Source organism: Eurypyga helias, unplaced genomic scaffold (genome assembly GCF_000690775.1).
Source record: "Eurypyga helias isolate BGI_N326 unplaced genomic scaffold, ASM69077v1 scaffold2239, whole genome shotgun sequence".
In the NCBI taxonomy this organism is placed as follows: Eukaryota; Metazoa; Chordata; class Aves; order Eurypygiformes; family Eurypygidae; genus Eurypyga; species Eurypyga helias.
The window spans coordinates 50,564-56,574 of NW_010270041.1; positions in this window are offsets into that span (position 1 = coordinate 50,564).

The following is a 6,011-nucleotide window of genomic DNA, read 5'->3' on the forward strand; positions in this document are numbered from 1 at the left end:
AGGCCCGGGAGCAGAGGGTCCCCATCAGCCCATGGTGAGAGGGCAGGCTGTGCCCCTGCAGCCGTCAGGGAGCAGAGACCCACCCACAGCTTAGGGAGGACACCACAGTGGAGCAAGTGGATGCCTGAAGGAACCTGTGACCCCGTGGGAAGACCAGGCTGGAGCAGGCTGATCCTGAACGACTGCGCCTTTGGGGAAAGGCCCACGATGGAGCCGTACATGAAGAACTGCAGCCCCTGGGAAGGGCTCATGCTGGAGAAGTTCATGGAGGGCTGTCTCCCATGGGAAGGACCCCACCCTGGAGCAGGGGCAGAGTGTGAGGATCCCTCCCCCTGAGGAGGAAGGAGCAGCAGAAACAACGTGTGATGGACTGACCACAACCCCCATTCCCTGTCTCCTGTGCTGCTGGAGGGGAGGAGGCAGAGAAACTGGGAGCAAAGCTGAGCCTGGGAAGAAAGGATGGGTGGGGAGAAGGTGTTGTTAAGATTTGGGTTTAGTTCTCTTCTGCTCTGATTTGATTGGCAACACATGAAAGTGATTTCCCCAAGTCGATCTGTTTTGCCCATGATGGTAACTGGTGAGTGGGACTTCCCTGTCCTTGTCTCGACCCGCAAGACTTTTGTTATATTTTCTGCACCCTGCCCAGCTGAGGAGGGCAGTGACACAGTGACTTTGGTGGGCACCTGCCTTCCAGCCAGGGTCAGCCCACCACAATACCAGTGTCTTTAATTGCTCTCTGGATAGTTTTGACAAAGTTGGCTCGGATATAGGTAACAACGAAAGAGCAGCTGTCCAGGCTGCAGTAAGTGCTGTGGTTCCAGGCACATTTTTACACAGCATCCTGGGCTCTAAGCTGCCATGATTTTCCTGCTAGAGGTGTACAAATTAGCTGTATTAAGACTAGCTCCACTCTACCTGTGATGGCCGCAGTAACAGTTCAGTAGCTTGAGTAGCTTTGCAATGATCTTGTTTGCTCTTTAAGTTAGCTGTGAGAAGGAATAGCTACCTGCTCTGAGTAGCCTTTCTCCATGTTGTCTCACATCTCGACCTCATTCAGGTACATTAAGGAGAGCTGGAGAATGGCAGCCCAGTGTGTAGTTTATGGTCTGGATGTTAAGCACCCCCACACTCCGATATTTCTCTTTGCCAGTTCATTTCAGAGTTATTGGTGTCTGCAGGGATTTAACTGCAGGGTCAACATGAGAGTTAGTTGAAAGAAATAGTCACCTCGGTGTGCTCTTTTCTAGGGCTGGGAAAGGAGACGAGACTTCAGTGCCCGTGAGTATCGTGACAGTGTTGGCAAACCCTGACAGTCAGCGGGCAGCTTTTGGCCCCAAACAGAGCAGGGGAGTGAGTGTGACAGCGGCACTTGCTTGAGTGCTATGCACTCTTTGGTGACTCCCTGCAAAGGAGCCGGTAGCTCCGGCAGACTGGTGTCCCCGTTACAATGGTCAGAAACTGCCAGTGCGCGTGCCAGGTTGGTAATCCCGGGAAAGAAATCAGAAACTCAGCTGGAAGGAAAACTGTTCTCCTCCGCAAGAGTGGATCATCCAGAGCAGGATGGAAACGCCAGCGGCATGCTGTGATCTGACACGGCAAACACAACTGCTGCCCAGGCCTGGACGTGAGCTGTGGTTGAAGAGGAAGTCAGGATGTGGACTTGTTAATCCAGCACGTCTCAAAAGCACTATAAAAATAGACTAGGAGATAGTTTATTTACAAATTAGATGTTATTTTCAGCACCGGGGAGAAAGGAAGTGCGGAAGGCTGTGACACTGTTCTTCACACTTGTTCATTTACCCAGGCTTCCCCCGGAGAGACCGGCAGCCGGCACTGATCAGTAGAGAAAGGCTGCAGTAGGAGAGCCAGTTTACACCATTTGCTTACGGAAAGGCGGCCTTTTGTGGCACTAAGTGCAGCATGAAACATGTTGTTCTTCAGCGTGGGGCGAGCTGTCTCAGGCAAATGCTACCTATTCAACAAGGAGATGAGGAGGACCAGATGGAAAGATGAATTTCCTTTTCTAGGATCCAAGAGAGTGGGCTGATGCTGTTGCAAGAGGAGATGAAGGCTGAGTTAGAGAGTGGGGATCTGGCTGCAGATCTAAACTATCTTGGGTGGAGGGGGAGAAAAGCGCTGGCCCAAATGTTCACAGGGAAGCTGTAGGATGAAGAAAGCTAAAGGTACTTTTAGTGTAGCTCTGACCTTCAGCACAGTAACACCTGCTTTCCATCTGTGTGCTTCCTAAGTCAAGATGCACATGCCCCAAAAAAACACAGACAGGAACACCCCACCCCACATTACGGTGAGAGGATTGTATTCACTTACTGATCGTGGTGGCCCAGCTGCCAGAACATCTCCCTGCCAGCACTCAGGCCCATCCTCTCTGACCGGTTCCATCCCTCAGGTGAGGACAGTCACATCTTACGGCTACACCAGCCATTTATTTGCCTGTGAAGACCCATTTCCCCTGTCCCTGTCTCCTCCCATACCTCAGATACTCCAACCCTGTCTGAAACCCTTGTCCCTCCCCACCATAGACTGCTCCTTGCCTCTGCACCCTCCTGACTTGTGTGCGTCCTCAGAATTATTCCTCATCCATTCCTGTGTCCCGCCGTGTCCCCACAGGGACATTCCTCTCACTCCCTGCCTAGCCAAGAAGGATTTCACTCCACCCTCCCACTGACAGGCAGTGTGTCCATGCTGCCCGCTGCTGGGCACCACAGGTTGGTCTGCTCCCCTCTCCTGAGGCAGCCACATTTCAGAGGCAGCTGTACGGCTTTTTATAGATGGGACTTAATGTCACTTGATGGACCACAGAGCTATTTTTGTGCCAAGTTAGCACAGGCTTAGTATTCTGCGCATGTGAGTGCTTCACCCAAGACTAGTTGCTGAAATATAAATACCACTCAACCAAAGTTATTTAGAACTTCAGTTGGATCGACCTGATCTGAGCCAATTATTTTCCCAGACAGAATTAATTAGACTGCATATAAAGTGAGTGAGATGTGAAAGACAGGTCTGCAGAATTACTTATTCCATTAACAGTTGGTTTGGGAAAAAAAGAGGCTCTGTCCTTGACTTGGCTTTGCCATGGCCCCGACAAGAAGACAATCAGGGTTTTCACATGGGAAGCTGATCTGCTGGCAACCACAGTTCACTTGATGTTAGTTTGCATCAACAAGCTCCCTGCTCTCATATATTCATTATGATAAGGGCTGGCTGTTTAAACGCTGTCGCAGAATCCAGACTCCCTCCCTGCTCAGAACAACTGTTGCTCAGACCTCCTCTGCTGAGCTAATTTATTGCCAAAGAGAGTGGAATGTAAATAGTTTGCAGCAGGTACGCAAGCAGGCGTTTCTTCACCAAGTATTACTTGGAGAAGAGCCAGTCGGTGCCTGTACACAGAGCTGGGAGGAGCATCTTTTCAAGCATGGGAGAAAAGTAGGGCTGGCTTTAAGAGCAATGATTATTTTATGGGAATAACTCCAGCTAGGTGGGGAGAGATTGAGAAACTCATTTTTTCAAGCTCAAAACTCATGCTCAAGTTTCTTTGGGCCTCCTTTCTCCTCCAAAGCCCAAACAAAAGTGAGAGCAGCTCTGCAGCTCCAGCCCTATGTGAGTACTTGATTCTGGGGTGACATACATCCCAGTACCCTAGGACAGACAAAGCCTATTTTTCCTTTAAACACAGGCCATGAGGAAAAGGTGCAACTGAGACATAGAGCTAGGGCCAGCTTTACGTCATCTGCACGGGGTGGGGAGTTCACACCATGCCACTGAGCCTCCCTGTGCCCATGCCACAGCTGCTCCAGTGCAGCAGCTTTCACGCGAGATCAGAGGTCTGGCTGTGCCCAGGTGTGTGGGGACTGAGGAACCGTCCCCAGCCCCAAGACCTAACAGTTTATATCTCACAGCTGATGAACTCTGGCCCCCTACATTCACCATCCTCCCTGACAAAATCCACCTGGGCTCTCCCCAAGGAAAAAAACCATCCCTGGTGCTCTGGTCAGACAGGGGGATTGCCTCCAGCAGCAGTTGAGTCGCTTGTGCCTTCTTCTTTTCCAAGACCAACTTCTTTCCAATCTCAGTCGAATGTGCCCAGTCTTGTGGGAAGGGAGGCTGGGAAGATGAGCAAGTCACCACCTTGTCCCTGCAAACAGTTTCACCTTTGATGCAGTTAGATCCTAGCATGGCTCTTCCTCCACTGGCTCTTTGGATGTAACTTCTACGGGCAGGTTGACACGAACAAAGCAGTGACCTGCAGAGCATCCGATGGTTGTAAAACCTACCGCACACAACCCCACCACACCTGCGCCCAGGCTGCAGGGCAGAGCCCTTCACAGCACAGGCCTGCTACCTCCACCGCTGCCAGGGACGGACAGGGCTTGGGACTCCCTGTCGTGCAGCAGAAACTAAAAACATCACTTCCTATTTTGTGGGGTCATTTTAAGCACTGTTTTCTTGTTTCCTGAAACGCACTAATGCTTTGCACTTACCTGCGCTTTGGGGAGGAGGAATGGATTACAGAGTCTCCCAAAATCTCTCCTCAGTCCCACAGCCTGACTTGAGAAGGAGATCAGAAGGATCTTGTGGGGTGTTTGACTCCATCCCCTACACCCTCTCACCTGCTTTGGAAAGCTTTCAGTGAAGGTCATTCTGCAATACCCTTCCTCCCTCCATGCCCAGGGCTTACAGCTCTCCTGCAGGGTTTTGTTACACCTCATCTAAGGGTATGCTGATATGTATTAAGCCAATTCTTTCTCATCCTACCTGTAGGAGTCAAGGAGGAAAGTAAAAAACCAATTCTCTCTGTATCAAAAGGTTTGTGATTCTGCTCAGTCATCTGTTTTCTAGACAAAACCGAAGTCCCTTTTCCCTCGTGCATTCTGAAACTTCTCCTTTTTTTTCTGCTTTGCCCAGATTGTCTCTGACACGATATCCAAATCTGGACACATAGTGCCAGGTGGGATCTCAGCAGTGCTGGGTGGAGTGGCATAAGTAGCTCTCATACTATCTGCCTGCTAACACCTCCTACCCGAAGATCCACCTTCCTCAAAACACCAACATATTACTGGCTTGCTCAGTTTGCGGTACGCCGAACCCCAGCTCCTGTTCTTCAGTACTGCCATCTCAGCACTTATTGTGCAATCTGGTTTTATGCACTTGATTTCTACATGTGATACCTCCAACTTGTCTCAAAATAATTCCACCTTACTAGAGCCAGATCATTTCTCCAGCTCATTGAGATCACTCTTTTTCTGATTATGTCCTTGAAACTCATTGTAGCTTCTTCCCAGCTTGATGTCTGAGGCATATGAAGGCTTTCCATCACCCACCATGATAATGAAGACAGTGAACTTAAATGGTCCCAAGGAAAAAATTCTTCTGTAGAACTGGGGTGGGATGACCCTTGGCTGGAGGCCAAGTACCCACCAAAGCCACTGTGTCACTCCCCTCCTCGGCTGGGCAGGGGAGAGAAAATATGAGGAAAGGCTCGTGGGTCAAGAGAAGGACAGGGAGGGACCACTCACCAATCACCCTCACAGGCAAAACAAACCTGACCTGGGGAAATCAGTTTCATTTGTTACCAGTCAAGTCAGAGCAGAAGAGAACTAAAACCAAATATTAACAACACCTTCCCACCACCCCTCCTTTCTTCTCTGGTTCAGCTTTGCTTCCAGTTTCTCTGCCTCCTCCCACAGCACGGGAACGATGAATGGGGGTTGTGGCCAGTCCACCACACACTGTCTCTGCTGCTTCTTCCTCCTCAGGGGGAGGGATCCTCACACTCTGCCCCTGCTCCAGTGTGAGGTCCCTCCCATGGGAGACAGCCCTCCACCAACTTCTCCAACATGAGTCCTTCCCACAGCAGTCAGTTCTTCCCGAACTGCTCTGGTGTGGGTCCCTCCCATGGGGTCACAAGCCCTGCCAGCAAACCTGCTCCAGCCTGGGCTCCTCTCTCCACGGGTCCTGCCAGGAGCCTGCTCCAGCGTGGGTTTCACACGGGA